Raw genomic sequence first — 20,556 nt, forward strand, 5'->3', positions numbered from 1 at the left:
GTCATTCCGCTATATTCTTATTGGATATCTTGCACTCATATTTTTATAGATCTCATAAATCTAGTTATATATGATAGTCATTGAGTCACCTCCATGACTCAAGGGAGTTTTGATTTAATTTTAATATTATTTATATTATATATCATATAGTGTTAGGATTTATAGATTTCAAACTCACAAGTAGGAACATTAATGACTTAATGGAGTGGATTAAGAGTACTTTCTTGTTTTTGAAGTTTGAAGTGTAGGGCATGTGTTCATATTTTATATACTACCACACATGTACTAGAAAATTTGTCGCAATAGAGTATTTAATATCTTAGCTTTGTAAAAAGATCTAGTACATACATACACAATTTGTAAGGTCATTAGGATTTTTAAGCAGAAAATTCAAGATGGAGAAAAATCATGAGGCTTGGACCAATTTCAATAATCCACTATATAGTTGTAGATATATGAATTTGCTTTTTCAATATTATATTCGTATTATAGGATTACCATAGTTAAGATACCCATCCCGTAGGTTGATTATTGAAGTTTCATAATGGGATTAGATGTTAGTAGTCAAAACAACAACAAGATGGGTGAAAGTCAAGTGATGGTGATAGCGATGGTGATGATAATAACTAGCAGGGAATTGTTGAAAAGTGCTTATAGAGTTTTTTAACTCTCTTAGCTCTCAAATTCACCGTGTAGAAAATAAAGCTCTATTAATAGCTTTTTTGAGAGGGATAATTTGGTAAGTTGACAAGAATCTGAAACATTTAATCAAATGATTGATATTGATCTCGTGATTTTATTTATCATTTATCCAACATGTGAGTAGATTAATCATGTCAAAATCGAATGATATTGAGCTTATTAATTGGATTCATCTAGTTAGGCTGCTTGATTTGATTGTAAGCACATAAGATTTAAAGACTATTTTATCCTTCAATTGATATCTTAAAACTCTCAATATATTTTAAGTGATTGATTTGGGTTCATTTGACATAGATCATATCATTTTTTATGTAGACCGATGTCTCATTGATACATTTAGTTCAACTATAATATGTTGAGATTCAAGTTTTAATGATATTTAATTTAATTTTGAAAATTTCTAATTGAAACATTATTTTGAAAATTTATGCCAATGAATTTTCAAAAATGTGCTATAACTTATTTTTAAAAAAACAAATTAGCAAAATCAAATAAATAAACTCATTAAAGATCTAGCAAGCGAACTTGATACATAATTTAGTAATATGTAGTAGAAATGCAATGCTATCAAGTCTATAACGTGTAAAAAGAGTTAAAAAATATTCTCCATAAGAGAGGACATTTCAGTCTATTTGTTAGAAATTTTGACTACCAATAAAATATTTTGAGTTCAAGTCTTATATATGTGTGACCTAAATGTAAAAATAAATAAAAAATAAATAAAATTGAAATTACCAACAGCATTATACACGTTAAAATCTCCACGTGTCACTCGGTGGCAGAAAGTAGCTTTGCGATTCGTGAATAGTAATAAGACGGGAAAGATTCCTGTTTTTGCGGAAATATTCCTTAGTCACGGAGTAGAAAGTCCGAGAAAACGGCTGGGTTCTCTTCTGGTCCTCCGTACCCGACCCGTAAAAAACTCCCGACTCATATTACGTCATTGGCCATTTAAAAATCCGTACCTTTATCCATAATGCGGATCCCATCTCAACCCCGCGGGACCCGTTAGCAACACTATAGCCGTTACCCAGTCAGAGACGACCGCCCATGATTCCCATTTTCCTTGTTCCCCACTTCCAAACTCCATCCGCTCCGCTCCGAAACAGAAATGGCTAACTAGCCGTTACTCCTCTCCTTAAAGAACCCCTCATTAGATCCCTATCCCAGATATATAAGCTTCTTTTCTGTCTCTCTCCGTCTCCAAAATCTCTCTCCTCTCTTTCTCAGTTCAAATTGATGAAACACTGACTTATAAACATTTGGATTTGTTGATCTCAAATGGAAGCACGCCCATTGTTTGTTCTAGAGCACAGGAAGGATAACTGTAAGAAGAAAAGCATTTTTTGTTTCACTCTCTTTGCTTGCTTCTCTTCTCCGCCGCAGTAGTAGCGACGAGCTCGTTGGACGGAAACATCATCGCCGAGGAAGACTACCAAGGGCTCCAGGCCTTCAAGCACGCAATCAATGACCCGCGAGGCTTCCTTCGAAGTTTGGAACGACACTGGCCTGGGCGCTTGCTCGGGAGCCTGTTTGGCATTAAGTGCGTTAAGGAAAAGTGATTGCCATCCAACTTCCATGGAGGGTCTCGGCGGCCACATTTCGGAGAAGATCGGCCAGCTCACTGCACTGCGCAAGCTCAGTCTTCATAACAACTTGATCGGCGGCCAGATCCTTCAGCCGTCGGCTTCTTTCAGATCTTCGATGGTCTTATTCTGTTCAACAACCGCTTTTCTCCGGCAGGTCCCGCCGTCAATCGGTAACTGTTTAAAGCTCCGGACTCTAGATCTTAGCAATAATTCGCTTTCTGGTAATTCCCCTTCGATTTCAAATCTTCTAAGCTTTATTAGGCTTAATCTTGAGCTTTAACCATTTCTCTGGCGAGATTCCGGCGGATATTGCTAAGTCTCCTGCTTTTAACTTTTCTTTCTCTGCAACACAACGCGCTCTCTGGTCAATTCCTCGTGCGACAGCTTATAAGCTGCAATACTTGAATCTTGATGAAAACATCTTTCTGGACCCATTCCTGCAACCTTGGGGCAACTGAGGTTGTTGAAAGAGATCACTCTGAGTAACAATCAGCTCATGGTAGCATACCTAAAGAAATCGGTTCCCTTTTGATGCTTAAAACCTTGGATATCTCGCAAAACTCCATTGGAGGAAGCTTTTCAGCTTCACTATGAATCTTTCTTCTCTGCTCAAATTAAACCTTGCGGGTAATTCCCTTAATGGAAGCTCCCGACTCACTTGACAAGCTTGGGAATCTCTCCGTTCTCTCTCTTAAAATGAACCAGCTCAATGGAGAGCTTCTTTCAACAATGGGGAGCATTTTCAAACCTCTCACTTCTCGATTTGTCTGAAAATAATTTCACTGGTCATATCCCTGCATCTCTTTCTCACCTCTCAAAGCTCACATTTTTAAATGTGTCTGATAACAATCTTTCAGGTAGAGTCCCAGCTCTGCTGTCTGAAAGATTTAATTCTAGCTCTTTCATAGGAAACATTAACCTCTGTGGCTATAGCTCTTCAACTCCTTGCCCTGCTAACCTACCACCCCACCATCTTTCTCCGCCGCAATCCATCGCCGGAGATTGAACACTAGAGATATAATATAATTGGTGCAGGGATTTTATTGCGTTTCTTTCCTCCTCTGCTGTGCTCTGCTCTGTTTTTTGATCAGGAAAAGAGCAACCTTTCGTAAACAGAGAAAATCAGTGGGTGGAACAGAGAAAACTGGACAAGCAGCTGCCGAAGCAGATACCGGTGGAGATTCAGGAGGGAAGCTGGTGCACTTTGACGGGCCTCTCGTTTTCACCGCCGATGATCTTCTGTGCGCGACAGCGGAGATTATGGGAAAGAGTACTTATGGGACTGTGATATAAGGCGACATTGGAGGATGGAAATCTGGTGGCGGTGAAGAGATTGAGGGAGAAGATTGCAAAGAGCCAGAAAGAGTTTGAAGCTGAAGTGAATGTGCTTGGAAAGATTCGGCATTTGAATCTATTGGCGCTGAGAGCTTACTATTTGGGACCCAAAGGAGAGAAGCTTCTGGTTTTTGACTTCATGACAAATGGAAGCCTAGCTCTTTCTCCATGGTAAGCTACATTTCTCAGAAAAACTTGGTCTCGTGAAAGATTCAATTTTCTTTGTTCTATTTTCAAATATTAATGCTCACACGCGCAGCAGATTCAGATTTGCAGCTAAAGTAAAAGTAATTTTGATAAATCGAGTTTTTTTTTTAATCAAACCGAGACTTATTCAAATTAATAAAAATGTTAGTAGAACTGAAAATTTTAAGCTGCCATTAATTGCAGCTAGAGCCCGGACACTCCCATAGACTGGCCGACAAGGATGAGCATAGCCATGGGAACAGCAAGAGGTCTGAGCCATCTCCACAACAACGTAAACATTATCCATGGCAACCTCACCAGCTCCAACGTCCTCCTAGACGACAACTACAACGTCAAGATCGCCGACTACGGCCTCTCAAGACTGATGACGGCAGCCGCCAATTCCAACGTCATCGCCACCGCCGGAGCGCTCGGCTTCCGAGCACCGGAGCTTTCCAAGCTGAAGAAGGCAGCACAAAGACTGATGTTTATAGCCTTGGGGTGATAATGCTTGAGCTCCTCACCGGAAGTCGCCGGGAGATGCGGTGAATGGGGCGGATTTGCCGCAGTGGGTGGCTTCGATTGTGAAAGAGGAGTGGACAAATGAGGTGTTTGATTTGGAGCTTATGAAGGATGCAGCCGGGAATGCTGGTACAAAATGATTTTTCTTCTGAGCTAATTTGTTATTAATTTTTTTAAATTATTTTTCCACAAATTTGGGCTATAAAATTTGATTAAAACTATTTCTTACTTTTTCATATTATTTCATAATCGATACTTTTACAGAGAACAATATAGCTGATTTTGACGGATTTTAAGCTTGTTATCTGAATAAAATGAATAATTCAGAGTATCTCTTATACAGGTGACGAGTTGTTGAATACACTGAAGCTGGCGTTGCACTGTGTGGATCCCTCGCCGGGGCGAGGCCGGAGGTCCGTGAGGTGCTTCAGCAACTGGAGGAGATCAAGCCTGAACTAGCCGTGGTAAGTGGAGGAAGGCGGCGGGAAGCCGTCAGTGCGGTGATTAAGAGTGTTGCTAAAAGTTTTAGCTTACTTAATTAGTCTGACTTATACTTTTGGTTCTTTTATTTTTAAATTGTTTTTATTTGTAAATATATACAGTTGATTTGCTGTTTATTTAGTAGAGTATACGTACTTATTTATAGAGATTTTTTTTTGTTGAATAATGCAGATTATCGTATGAATGCTTTCTGAATGTTTTTCGAGCTGAAAAAAAAATCTCACAGAAAATTGTTGCATATTTATTATTCATTAACTAATTTAATTTTGACATATTAAAAATAATTAATTTAGCTAATTTTCAAATGTAGTATAGATTCCCTATCATTGTCGCCACAGCCGCCACAATCACCATGGCTAACTATTGCTGACCCCCGACCAGTTACTGACCATTACCTCCACTGTTAGCTGTTGCATAGGCTTCCATCGCACCGGGTCATTGCCACCACCACTACTACTTCACCATTGTTATCCGCTAGCTGCTAGTCACAATCATTGTTGGGATTTACATTGCATTTATTTATTAAAAAAAAATCATCCAATTGATTTATAGTAATTTTAACAATTATAAATATTTCAAATATATTGTATTCCTTTTACAATGTTTTTCTTAACTCCACATTATTTTTTAATCTAATCAAATGGCTCCTAATTAACAAACAAGAAAGTCTACTATTGATAAGGATGGGTCATGACATGATTGACCCCCCTACCAACTAATTTTGATATGTTAAGGGTTAGCCAAACTTGAGTCACCCTTGGCTTGAGCATGCGCTTGATTAATTAATTGATTTCGAGCTTAAACTTAAAACTCTTTTTATTAGTTCAAGCTAGCTCACGAGATAACTATTATTTGAATCGTTATCATCTTTTTATCATTGACAGAGACAAAATGATTATGATTCAACCAATTATTATAATAAAATGTCAAAAAGAATGAAAAGTTAGAAAGAAAATAATATATGAATTATTGAATATAAGAAAATATATATATATAAATATATTATATATATATATATATATATATATATATATATATATATATATATATGGTTAAATAATTTTTTATTTAAAATCCAAAATGCTAATATATTTTTAAGAATAATTTTTTAAATGAGCCGGCTTGTGAGCTAGCTTATGATTCGAGTCCGGGCTTACTTAAATTTGACTTGTTAGCTCATTGATTTTAGCTCGCGAGCCATTTATCGAGTTGAGTCATAACAAGCTCAAAAGTCAACTTGACTCACCTACATCCTTGAATCTGTATAAAATAAAGTATATATATAGTATATGTTTTTTAGGTAAATTTAATAGATAATATATTATTTATTAATGTATGAACTATAAAATATGTTGAGACAATTATGATTAATGACATGACAAGATTACAAATAATATAATAAACAAAAACATTAGAAACATTCATGTCGTAGAATTTATAGTTATGAATGTTTGTCAAAGGTGAATATGTATAAAATAAAGTGTATATATATATATATATATATAGTATATAGTATATAGTATATGTTTTTTTAGGTAAATTTAATAGATAATAATTATTTATTAATGTATGAACTATAAAATATGTTGAGACAATATGATTAATGACATGACAAGATTAACAAAATAAATATAATAACAAGAAACATTTATGTTGTAGAATTTATAGTTATGAATGTTTATCGATATGTCCTTGAATGCAAAATCGGAGGGATCAAAGATTATAGAGACATTATTATTATAATGTGATTATGCAAGTCGCATGCTAAGTATATTATTATAATATGTATGCATTATCAATATTTTACATACAAATTATATAATAGTTTGTTATTTATAAATCTAACACATTAAACCAATATGTACTTCTATAGCACTTGATTCTCCTTAATAGATCAAATTCATCATGTTATTTATTATCAGTGACGCTGATGTAACCCTCTGTCTAGTTTGACTTATATTCTTGCTCGAAGGCTCACTTGAGAATTTGATGATTCTAGCTCAAATATAGTGCTATCTATTGGAACAAAGATTCCCCCCTTTTTGTTAGACTCCAAACTATCTTATTGTACCTCTGAAAAGCCCCAAGTCACACATCATGCTACTTCATTTGTCGGCTTAGATAACACGTGTTTTTGTCATTGTATCTCTTTCTAGAGGTACTATACACAAGTACATGAAAATTAAGTAGAGAGGATATATTGATAACATGAGAGCCAAAAGTATTATTGATACCATGAGTTTACGTATATAATGATGCAATTCTCATAATTTGGAGCCACAACATGAGTTCACAAGAACAACAAAGTTGTTTTGAAGAAAATGTCATTTTAACCAAAATTTAGTTCAACATAAAGTTGAGAAACAAAAGTTACTATGGATAGTAGCAACTTATTGGGGGCCGATGATGGCAATATGTGATGCTAGTTGGTGATTGGTGGTAGTAATTAATGATGACCAGTCGGAGCAGGTTTTTTTTTTTGGTTAAAACCCACAAAGGGGCCTACGCGTTGATACAAAAAACGGTTACAAAGTCCTTAGGAGGTTCCTCTAGCTCCCTACTGCTCAAACGAGCTACAATATCAAAAGCAAAAATCAAAAAACCTACAAGCCGGAGGATCCTCTTCCTACTATTACAAAAATAATATAGAACTAAGCCCGGGCTGTGAGTAAACAGCACCCAAAAAAGGAGAAGCCAGATAATCTTAAGAACTTTCAGCATCGCTTTCCTGCAAAACTTGATAAAAAAACAAGGAAGAAAATAAAAATAGCACAAAAAACATACCTTGTGGAGAGAGCATATCCAATTGCAAAACCTGCATATCTTCCTCAATAAAAGTATCAGATTCACATAATCAGCAAAAACAAAACAATAGAAATAATCACCTTTCCGCGTACCCAGGAAGCCAGATTTTCCAATGATATACAAACTCCAATTACCTACAGTCTTCAGACCAGAACCATGACAAATATACGAAATCTGCCAGTAATAAAAAACGTTCATACCCATCCTTCCAGGCAACCACAACTGAAAATACCCCATTAAACCTTCCCATTTCCCCCCAACCAACCAGCACATAAGGAACAGACTTAAACAGAAACCAAAAACATTAGTTCTGTCACCAGTAACCAACACGCACGAAGCATAGACAGAAACCATATACAAAGGAACAAACAGAGCAAACAAAACACAGAGAGAACCACAATCACCCATGTCTAATATAAGGCAAAGAAACTTTATCCACTAACAACATACCTCTGAAAGAGAGATCAAGATTAGTAATATCAATTTCCTCATAACCCACAAGTTGAGAACCCTTATTAGCTAACCAATCAGCACAAACATTACCTTCCCTAAAAATATGAGAGATCTTAAAGTTCAATAAATTCAATAAGTTCATAATATTTCTCAAAATATAGAAATTCTGCGCATTACCATTAAACTTCTCAGTAATACTAGACACAACAAGCTTAGAATCAACTTCAATCCAAACAGAATAAAAACCGTATTTTAAACAAAGCTGGAGACCAAGAAACAACGCATTAAGTTCGGCCCAGAGGACATCCAGCTGCTGCACAGGCGCAGCAAAAGTAGTTAAATGATCCCCATTAGAGTCACGTATAAGCGCCCCCCCCCCCCCCCCCCCCCCCCCCCGCTCCAGCATTCACAATACCAACAGACCCATCAGTGTTTAATTTCACAAATGGGTGGTGAGGCTTAATCCAGTAAACAAAAGAATCAAAATAAGCAGAATTATCACCCTCCATCTGGATGCCCACATTCACACCAATATTCCTACATTTATAAAAAGCTTTACAGGTAATAACCTTACAGTTATAAAGATGCGCAATTTTTCTTTTGACATTATCAATAATACGAATCTCATCCATCTTAATATTGTCATGTTTAGCCTCATTACGAGCTTTCCAAATATACCATAATATAAGAATCGGAATGAGGTTGAAGATATGACCTTTCATAGGTATGAACCAACTATCCACCATATCAAACAAGTTATCCGGAATAGAGACCACATTTTTACTAGTCATTTGATTAAAATACAACCACACTTTCTTCGCAATCTGACCATTAATAAAAAGATGATTAATATCTTCAACATTCGAACAACAAAAACATTTGGAAGCTAAAATGAAACCTTTCTTCTGTAAAAGTTTATCCACAGGTAAAAAACCTTTAAAACATCTCCACACAAAAGTAGAATACGTAATAGGAAAAGAGTTGTGCCAAATTGCCGCAAATCTAGCAGATTTCTCCATAGGGTAACGAAACTTCTCCCAAAGCTTACTCATTTGAAATTTACCGTTAGAGGAAGCAGAGCAAATAATAATATCAGAACTGTTAACATTCAGGGGAATACTCAAAATAATATCAACTAAGTTATTAGGTAAAGTATTCCTTAAAATGTCCACCTTCCAACTATTGTTTATAATAAAATTAGAAACTTTAATGGGCTCCAAAGTATGCGTATTCAAAAAGGAATCAATAGAAAAATCCCCCAACCATTTATCCTGCCAAAAATAAATATCCCCCCTACCCAGCCCCCATTGTATAAACTCTTCAGCTTCCCACTTAATATTACACAACCTTTTTCAGCTAGAAGAATCAGTATTTTTAAAGTAACAAAGAGTCGGATGCCTATTAAAACAATATTTAACATTCATGAAATGAGCCCATAAGCTACTATTAGACCTTAAAGAAAACCAAAGTTTATGAGAAAAAGCAATAGCAGTGTCATACAAATTCTTACAACCCAACCCTCCTTCAAAAACACCACAATTTTTATCCCAAGCAGCCCAATGAATAGCTTTGAAATTGTTTTTAGACCCCCAGAAAAATTTGTTAATCATTCTCTCGAGTATATTACACAAAGCCGAAGAAGGCATAAGAGTATGAAACAAATATATAGGAATCGAATTAAGCACAGCTTTCACCAACACCAAACGGCCACCAAAAGACAGAAAACTAGTAGACCAATTAGCCAACTTCTTTTGAATTATGGAGAAAATATCATCAAAGAGGAAATTTTCTTTTTGCCTTTAAAGATAGGGGTACCCAAATACTTTATAGGTAACTTTTTGGCTTGGAAACCACACACCCTTTGAATAGCCAAGATCCTATTGTGATTAATGGACTTACCCACATAAAAATTACTCTTCTCTTTACTAACTTTAAGACCACTATATTTATGAAATTTGGAAAGGAATTTCATCAAAATTTTAATATTTTTTATCGAACCATTAGCAAAAATAATGAAGTCATCAGCAAAACTCAAATGAGATATAGGAAAACCTCTTAAATTACGATAATTAAGATTAACATTCTTAGCAAAAAGGTCATTTAAACCTCTAGATAAATATTCCATAGCTATAATAAAAAGAGCAGGAGAAATCGTATCACCTTGTCTAAGACCTTTAAAGGATTTAAAAAGCCATGATTTCTACCATTTATAATAACAGAGAAGAAACAGTTATCCACACTATTCCTAATCAATAAAATGAAATCCTGACTAAAACCAAATAAAGACAAGATCTTATAAAGGAAATTCCAATCTAAATTATCATAAGCTTTGGTGATATCCAACTTAAAAACAATATTTCCCCCCGGAACTTTAGAATTAATATCATTAACAAGTTCTTGAGCAAGTAAAACATTATCACTAATACTTCTCCCCTTCACAAAACCAGTTTGATTTAGAGAAATAATCTTAGGAAGAATAGTGGTCAATCTACTAGCAATAATTTTAGAATTAAGTTTATTAAAAAAAGTACACAAACTAATAGGCCTAAACTCAGACCATCTTTTAGCTCCATCAATTTTTGGGATAAGAACAATGTTAGAAGACGAAAAGAACTTAGGGTAAGGATTACCTCTAAAGAAATCTTGCACAGCAAAAATAACATCCTCTTTCACAATATCCCACGACTTTTGAAAGAATTTAGTCGTAAAACCATCAGGGCCAGCAGTAGCATCTCCGTTCATATCCCTAAGAACATTAAAAATTTCAGTTTCCGTAGGTAATTGACAAAGCATAACATTATCTTCATCTAAAATACAATTAGGAATAACCTCAGGATTAGAGATAGGAATAATTCTTTCATTATAGTTAAACAAATTCATAAAGTAATCCACACCCGACTTACAAATTAATTCATCAGAATCAAGAGTAATGCCTTCATTATTAATAATTTTGTGAATTCTGCTTTTAGTTTTATTCTTATTAGCCAAAGCATGAAAAAATTTGGTATTTTTATCTCCCTCAATCACAAATTTAGCATTCGATTTTTGTTGCCAGAAAGCCTCTTCTTGAGCATGCAGGTTAAGCAGATCATTCCTGGCCTCGTTCAGTCTAGCAGTAATGTCTTGTGAAGGATTATCAATAAGGATACCTTCCCATTCAATAACTTTAGCTTCCATTTCCAAAATATTAGAAAAAACATTTTTGAAAGTATTTTTGTTCCAATACCGCAAACATTGTTTCAATCTAGACATTTTAGCCCAAAGTCTCAACATACCAGAAATATTATTGTCAGGAAACACCGGAGCTTTCCAATTATTCTCCAAAACCATATTAAAATTATCATGAAGTAACCACATATTAAGAAATCTAAAGGCAAAATTACCAGTGTGATTGATAACATTAATATTTAAAAGCAGAGGTGCATGATCAGAAAGAGTTCTACTTAAATGCTCCACATTAGTGGCCGAAAATTTAGCCAACCACTCATGATTAAACAGGAATCTATCAAGTCTTTGGAACAAATTAGCCCTGTTCCAAGTGAAAGGAGAGCCACAGAAGCCTATATCATTCAGATGACAGTCATTAATCATCACATTGAAATCTTCCATAGCTCTAGCGTTAGGACATTTACCTCCCCTTCTCTCGCTAGCATTAGCAATAATGTTAAAATCCCCACCAACACACCACGGGCCTTGAATAATAGCAGCAAAATTAGCCAGTTGTTCCCAAAGACTAATCCGATTAACTCTAGTACAAGCAGCATAAACAAAGGAAGCATAACAATTCAAACAACCAACCTTAATTTGACAATGAACAACTTGATGTAAATCCATAACAATGTCAACTTCAATATGGTTATTCCACATTATCCAGATTTTGTTCGAGCAATTAGCAAAAAACATACGAAAACCCAAAAATTTAGCAGTATCAGCTATTTTGTCACCATTAATAAGAGGTTCACTTAAAATAAGAAGTTGAATGTTATTAATTCTACAAAGATTTTTCACTCTAATTTTGGAATCCTTACCACCAATACCCCTCACATTCCACATAAGAACCTTAATCATTACCTTCTTTGTAAGAATTATGAGCTCTAGTAGATCTCGGTGTAGCTGGGCAGTTATTTTTACCTTGTTTACCTTTTTTTTTTACCACCTTTAGCAATCAAATCCTCCTCCACAACATTATGAACCTTCAAGTTAGGAGAGGAAGAAGAGGTACCTTGATTAATGAGAGAGGAAGGATCCTCCTTAGATACAGGAATAACTTCCCCTTCCTCATAAGTATCCAAAATAGAATTAGAGCCGCCATCTCCTAAATCAGTAATATCCTGGTTAGCAATCAAAGCATTTTCAATAGCCACGGCATTAGAGATAATAGGCATTTCATTTAACATATCATCAACTAAAATAAAAAGCTTAGGGTCAGAAATAATTTCCTTTCCCTCGTTATTCACAACAGAATTTTGAATGGTATTTAAAATCTCCTCTGGTTTATCCTGAACAATCTCCTTCCCAGAATCCTTCTCTTCCAAAACATTTCCTTCACCAACATCCAAAAAAACCTTATGCAAAGCAGAGGACGGTTCCGCCTGAATAACATTTTCTTCCAAATTTTTATTCACTATGGGTACGTACACTTTATTATTCACGGTAGATCCAGGTCCTCCGCTCGGTTGTACAACATTTTTTTTCAAATCTGAATTAAGTTTAAAACAATCAGCGACAGCATGACCATGCATTTTACAGTGATTACAAAATTCAGAAACTCTCTCAAATTCAGCTTTTTGCATATATCCGTAAGCTTTAGAACCCACCCAAACTTCCTTCGGGTGTTTTTTCGATATATCCACCTCAACCAAAACTCTAGCAACAGAGGGCCGAGTTTTAGAAGCAGTAGCCTGATCAGTTTGGAGAGGTCTCCCGAAAATAGAACCCAACACATGCAGCACTTTAGAATTAAAGAAATGCAATCTTAAATTCGGAAATGAAATCCAAATCGGAACAATCAGAGATTCTTCTTTTATATCAAAAAACGGAGTCCATTTCAAAACATGCATTTGACAATTATAAATGAAGTAAGAACGTCTAGCGAACACTCTACTATAATCAAGATCATTAGATAATTGAATCGCAACATGTCTAGCATCCAAAAGCCCAACAGAATAAAAACCCGAAAGCTTCAAAGAGGCGAAGAAACTTCGAATGGCATCCATATTAGGACGTCTCAAACCAAATTTACCCACCAAAGTATACTGAAAAGGGGAAGCTAGCTTAAGAACTTCCTCATCCGACAATAAGACCGCCGGAACACCATTAAAAACATCTTGCTTAACGTTAGGAAAAATATCACCTGAAGCAGGAGCACCAGTTAAAACTTCTTTAAAAGATCTGGATCTAGGAGGTGAAGAAGAGCCCTCAGCATCAAGATTAAAAAAACCTTTTTTCAACGAAACAGACGGATCAGCTGCTTTCCCCCACGGATTTGCTACAGGAGCAACCGCCATGGAGAAAATCCCCCCAAAGGGCAGGAAAACACCAAAGGAACACCAAAACAGCCAAATCTAACCGAAACAAAACGAAAATCTGGAGAGAAAAGCAGCGCGACAATGACGGCGTCGATCGCACGAAGAATGCCCTAAATCGCCAGAGCGGCGCTTCGTGGCAGGATGACCAGTCGGAGCAGGTGATGGTGGTGGTGCGATGCAGCAGTGAGTGATGGCCAACATCTAGCAGTGAGGGGCAATGACCAACTGGGCAGATAACAAGAGTCGAGTCAACCTATATAGTGTATTTAGAATTTGTACGTAGAAAACGGGTAAGTTTTAAGAAAATAAAATATTAAGTGAATTTGGAATTCACAAAAATTTTATTTTGTATTTCTTTTTTATCAAAATCAACACTAAAATTTCTAATACCCATGCATTTGAAATATTTAATACCCATTTTTAATCAAACTAAACATCCCTTAGTCATAAAAAAATTCTATATTTTTAATATAAGTTTTCATACTTTTATTTGCTACACATTTCATAATTGTATTTATTTATTTGCAATGCAACCTTTCATTGTTCATAAAGAATTGAAATTATAGTGGATACCAAAGAGTGGATTTTCCTAACATTAAATTTGCTGGGTAAATATATATATATATATATTTTGTATTTTTTTTTTATCAAACTCAACATTAAAATTTCTAATACCCATACATTTGAAACATTTAATACCCATTTTTAATCAAACCAAACATCCCTTAGTCATAAAAATATTATATATTTTTAATATAAGTTTTCATACTTTTATTTGCTACAAGATTAAATGATCTAAAATTAATGAGGAATTGTTTGACAGTAATTGACAATAATTATTATAATAGGTGTGTGGAAACTAAGATTCTAATATGGCCAAATGATGAGTCCACCTTAGATATTAGCCTAACAAAAGTAGAAGAATAGATCTAACTACAACTAAGTTATATGTAAGCCTAGTAAAATTAGAGGACTCATGTCTAAGATAAGCATAGTCAACTCAAAATAATAATAAATTTTAGTCTAATTAAGATATAATTCAAGTCAATAGAAGATAATAAAATTTATTCGAATTAGAATACAAGCTTAGTCAACTCAAAAAACAATAAATTTGAGTTTGATGAGGATGAAATAGTCTTGTCAACTTAAGAGATAATTGATTTGATTGAGAAAAAAAGTAATACCTAGGAATATAAGGTGGTAAAAAATAGTATTTTAATTATCTTGATTCTATTGTGGTGAAGATTGAGTCCTTGGAGGAAGAGATTGACTTGGAGATGAAGGAGGAGGCCATAGGGGATAGAGACAACTATGTTTATTTTAACCATTAATGGGAGATGATGTGTTTAATGGTTGCATTTATATTAAAGATATTATTGCTATAAAAACGACTTTTTAGGTATCTACATAAGAAGTGATCATGCCTAAACACTATAAGAAATTTACCTTTTTTGCGGTGGTCAAATCCCCCGCAAAATAAAAAAAAAAATCCATCGCAAAATATAATTTGCAGTGCAATATAATCTGATGCAAAAAATATTGTCATAAAATTATTTGCGGCTTGCCCCTACCTGTGCCTGATAGGACTGTCCGCTCTCCACATCTAACCGAACTGCCTGTGCTATCTCCTGCCTAACTAGGAATCAAACCCTGCTCCACTTGTAAAAAATCATTGCCCTTCTCCACTTGGTTGTGGAGAAAAAGCAACATAAAAATCTTTTTTATATATTTATTTATATGCAAAAAGGATTACATCATTAGAAATACTCCATATGAGAGAGAAGGAAAATTCATGATATAAGGCTTGAATATGATCTTTAATCTGTATTAGCATAGTCAAACACTTGATTAAATTCCATTTTGATCCTTTGGGGTCAAATGTGATTCTTTCTTGAGTTTGACTACGATAGTAAGGATAAAGTTAAAGTTTTGTAATCTGAACCAATTAGTGAATGATATTCTCTCCTTTGAGATGGTATATCGTTCTTAATGTCATGTTCGATTCCAAAGCTAAAATTCAACTTTTAACTTTCCCAAAGAAAATTAATACTTTTTCAAAACTATATTTTTCAATCAAACAAATACAAATTTGGAACATATTTTGTTTAGGTATTTACAATAAGTTTTGGATAAAAATTGACCCTCTAATCAAATATGCCAGTGTTTTGCAAACTGTAAACCTCAATTATTATAATTTACCAGCAAAGGAAAAAATTCTAGCTTTCTAGCCATCAAGAAGCCCCCATAAGGTTGTGTATAAGAGGATAAAAAATTAGAGAATATCAATTTTAGGAGAAAACAACAAACCAAGATAGACCATGTGGTTAGTGGCCATATTAATATTGAGAATACTACATATATTAGGTATTGTGGTGGTGTTTTTGAAAAAAAAAAAAAAAGAATAGAAATTTTATCATGGTAAGTATTAAATCCATTCATTAAAGAAAAGGAATTCAAGATATTGTTAAGGGAGATGACATTGTGGGTAGTAGCTTTTCTTAACAAAAGTAGGTCATCAACATAAAGTGAGTGAAATGTGACTTTCCAGTAGCCTTCAACAGATAGATCATTAAAAAGGCTTCATATATATTCAATAATGCATCCTTGATGGTACATAAAAAAAGATAAGGGGGGAGAGGGAAACTTTACCTAAGGTCGGATGTGGACCTTAAAAATCCTTCCAGAGCCTTGTTAATATACACTAAATAATAGACATCCTCAATGCAACATTTAATCCATGAAATGAATTAAAATACTATAAAAGACATTTCACATTATCCGGTCAAGTAAAAAGTGCCTAGAAATAGTATAAAAAACTTTGTAGATGTCAAACTTTGCACAATTTTTTATGGGTACTAGATATGTTGAACTCCCTCAACATCTCATTAGCCAGCAAAATGTTATCATTCAAGATCCTATTATGAATAAAACCCACTTAGTTTGGATGAATAATATGAGACATTATATGTTTCATCCAATTTGTCAGAATTTTAGTAATAATTTTATATAAAACATTACAAAGATATATATGATGAAAATCATTTGAGATGTTGCTAGCATGCACACTCTTAGGAATCAATGGAGTAGCAGAAGTTTTGATCCTCCTTGACTTATGACCTTTATGAAAGAATATATTAATTACCGAACAAACCTAGGACCCAATGAAATCTCATGTGCTTCTATAAAATGCAAAAGTATAGCCATATGGACCAGAGGTCAATGATGTAGGGGAAGTGAGATAATTCCTGTAATATCATTATTCATAATAGGAGTAATTAAGGAAGATTTGGGATGAAGAATAAACCTTTGAAGCATTCCACTTTAAACAAATCCTCCCCAAGAAGGAAGAGCCAAAATTGTTGAAACTTGCTTCATTATAAAATTTTTTGTGAAAATGAGTAAACTAAGGGTCCAAAAACATAAATAGATGAATCTTGGCTTCCAAAATGAATAACATATCAAGTTTATAAGTGAAGAAAAGATCCTTATAATTCATGACTTTTTCAGGGCTTTTAAGCCCCTAACATTCCATACTGGTAGATTTTGAAGGATCATTAGGATCTCGTATTTATTGTGGTTGCCTTCTTGGCATTTTTTGGTTCTAGAGAGTTTGGGCATGTGTTATTGTTCTTCATAAGGTGAATTAAGATTTGGTATGGGCCTTTTTTTTATAGCTGAAGGGTTGATATCAAGAGATGAGGGGTTTGTAGGGGGAGGGAGATCTACTAGCACAATAGGGAGATTAAGAGGGGGAGTGAGTGTGGTGTAAGGTTGACAGTTGTTAGGTGGCAGTAGGAGTATAGAAATAGAAACATGAGGAAAAGGTCAAAGGGAAGTCTTCGGTTACAGTGTTATGCGATGTAAGTAGGTTTTTTTAGATGGGAGAAGCTGAGGTATGGTTGGGAAAGGTGGATGGGATAGAAGAAGAAGTGGAATGGTTAGAGAGAGGATGAATGTCCCCCAGCCCAAGAGAAGACATCCAGAGATTGAGTGAGAAACTCAGGGTAAGGGGAGAGGCAAAGGAACCCCTCAGCAAGTTGTGATCTAGGGCACCAATGTGGTGAAAACTATGGTTTAGACAAAACCTTACCAAAACTCCTTCACATTAATTTTTTCACTCACTTCTCCAGTTTACATCTTCAGAATTATAGACCTAAAATTTGGATATGATGGTCATTAAAATGGGTCAATGTGTAATTTGAACACTCATTTTGTATTAACGTTGGTTAGTTTCAGATAGAGATGTAAGTGAGTCAAGATCACTCATGAGCCGGCTCAAGCTTTTCTCGATAAATGGCTTGTGAGTTGAGCTTGATGAGCTAACAAGCAAAGCTTGAGCCATCCCTAACTTAACTCATTATCTCGTGAGCTAGTTTGTTTTTAAAAAATTGAATATTAAATATACTTAAAATATATTAACATTCAAGATTTTAAGTACAAAGTTGTTAAAAATGTTTAAATTATATCTCATTTTCTTATGTTAAGTGATGTTTTATTATTATTATTTTACCATTTTATTATCGTAATTACATAAATTATAAATATTTACTCTTTCATAATAAACAAGAGGGCTCATGAGCCAGCTCAAACTCATTTAATTAATCAATATCAAGTCAGAGGTGACTCAAGCTCGACTCGATTCGTTTACACCCCAAATTTCAGATATAAAATCAAGAGATTCAAATGCATTAGTAATAAACTCAACGGAATATCATCCATAAATTATGAAGATCGAGTAATTATTTTACCAATATTTCAATAATAATTTAGTCAAGAAAGCAATATTAATTACAACATTTGAATTTACCACTGATAATGTTGTTTATTTAATGAAGCAGCATTAATTAAGAATAATATATACATAACGCGTTAGATCTTCATGAGTTTAATATTGATCGACAGAGTATTTGGTCTTAAAATATTCCAATAACTAACATATTACATATTTAAAATTTTTAAAGTGGAATGGTTATTTAGTGAGTAATGCATAAACATTTGTTCATCTTTCAGGTTGCTTTCATAAAATTGGTGAAGTAAGCCTTATGCTTAATTTGTTTGAGTCACAATAGAGGGTTTTGCTGGCTTTGTGAAAGCGACAACATAGAATTTGCATGCCTCTGATCATTAACATAATTTGTCACTTTTATAAATTTTATTTTAGTAGTCAAAATCATTCATTAATAATTGATAAATATATATTATTTTAAGATTATATAAACATATAAGCAATGAACGAGGATTGTTGAATTTGTAGAAAGTAGGCCACATTGATGATATATATATTTATTAAGTCAAGTCCGAGCCAGCTCACGTATCAACTTGCTCAGTTACAATTGGGTGTTTAAATTTTAATTAATTTTTATCCTATAAAATAATACCCTTTTATAAAATAGTAGAGGGTTGGAATGCAGCTCCACGTAAAATAAAAGGAATACATTATGGCTTCTACTACAGGAAAACACGTGATTATTGTTGGAGCTTCCGGCGGATATATATACGCCAGAAATTACGGCGTTTTTACCGGCGTTCTATGCGACAATACTTCCGCCGGTGTATACATCATAATATGTAAGCATATTATATAATGCGGCGTATTGACGCCGAAAATTTTTGGCTTATTTACCGACGGATAGGACGCCGATCATTTTAAACACAACGAAATATTACCATCGTAAAAATCTACGGAAATACTTCCGACATCAAATCCGCCAAAAAATCCATCGGAGGAAGCCTTATTTCTCTCTCGAGCCCGTCTGACTTATTATTTCATTCCATCGTTTCGTTTAGGTCTTTGCTCGCCTCCGTCGCCCCACCGAGCCTTGTCGCTGTCGAGACCGTCCGGACTTCCACGGACGGTGCCGACGCTCACCGCCTTCGTCGCCGGCGAAACGTCGGAGCTTTGAGGAAAATCCACCGTAAGTTTTTATTTTTTGGTTGATTTTCTTAGTAGAAATTTGCTTAGAATGGTGAGGAGATTGTGCCTTAGTGTATTCTTCTTTCAGATTGCCTCCATCGCCTCAACTTAACGTCGCCGCCGCCGAGACAGACCCTTCACCCAACAGACTTCGACCTAGATTGTCGATGTTCGCCGCCTCAGTCGCCGACTTCGTCCACTGTAAGATTTTATTTTTTTCATTAGACATTTGCAATAGGATGTACCTTAGTGTATGCTTTTTACTATTGATACAACTAGAGAGAGAGTTGAAGTACTATACCCAGTGAGAGGATTGTGACTTTGGGCGAGCAAGTCGTTAATAAGAGTATATGTTTTAGATATCTTGGATTTATTGTTCATAGTGTTGCAGAGATGAGGATACTTAGGTGGATGAGTGGTTTTACCCATAGAGATAGGTTCCAAAATGAGCATATACGTGATAAGGTTGGAGTAGCTCCATTGGAAGATAAGATTAGAGAGAGTCGCCTTAGATGATTTGGGCACATAAAATGACGATAATTATAGGAAGAACATAATTAAGTGATTGTGATTAGAAGGAGAGTAGACGGGCGATGAAAGTTGGAATGATCGTAGTCAAGTTGTCAAGTATTCATATTGCCGACCCCACGTGGTGGGACAAAGGCTTGATGTTGTTGTTGTTGTTTTTTTTTTTTTGGTTAAAACCCTCTAAGGGGCCTACGTGTTAATTTCAGAAATTCGGTTACAGAGTCCTTAAAAAGAACCTCCAGCTCTCTAATGCTCAAATGAGCTACACGCAAAAAAGAAATAAAACCTACGAGCCAGTGGTTCCTTTTCCTAATAATACATGAAATGCATAAAAAAGAGATCGGGCTATGAGCAGACAGCACCCAAAAAAGGAAGATCATAAAGTTCTCGTTCAGCACCCTCTTCCTGCAAAATTGTAGAATAAAAAAGAACAGAAAATGAAAGCAACCAAAAAGAATTACCTTGCACTCATAGAAGTACCCAAAATATAATA

General features: G+C 34.8%; 1 pseudogene; it reads left to right on the forward strand.

Annotated features, from left to right (window-relative positions):
- The first annotated feature begins 1,983 nt into the window (after positions 1 to 1,983).
- On the forward strand, positions 1,984 to 4,876 carry LOC114578518 (annotated as a pseudogene).
- Positions 4,877 to 20,556: the final 15,680 nt, after the last annotated feature.

This window comes from Dendrobium catenatum, unplaced genomic scaffold (assembly GCF_001605985.2).
Source record: "Dendrobium catenatum unplaced genomic scaffold, ASM160598v2 original_scaffold_61322, whole genome shotgun sequence".
Taxonomy (NCBI): domain Eukaryota; kingdom Viridiplantae; phylum Streptophyta; class Magnoliopsida; order Asparagales; family Orchidaceae; genus Dendrobium; species Dendrobium catenatum.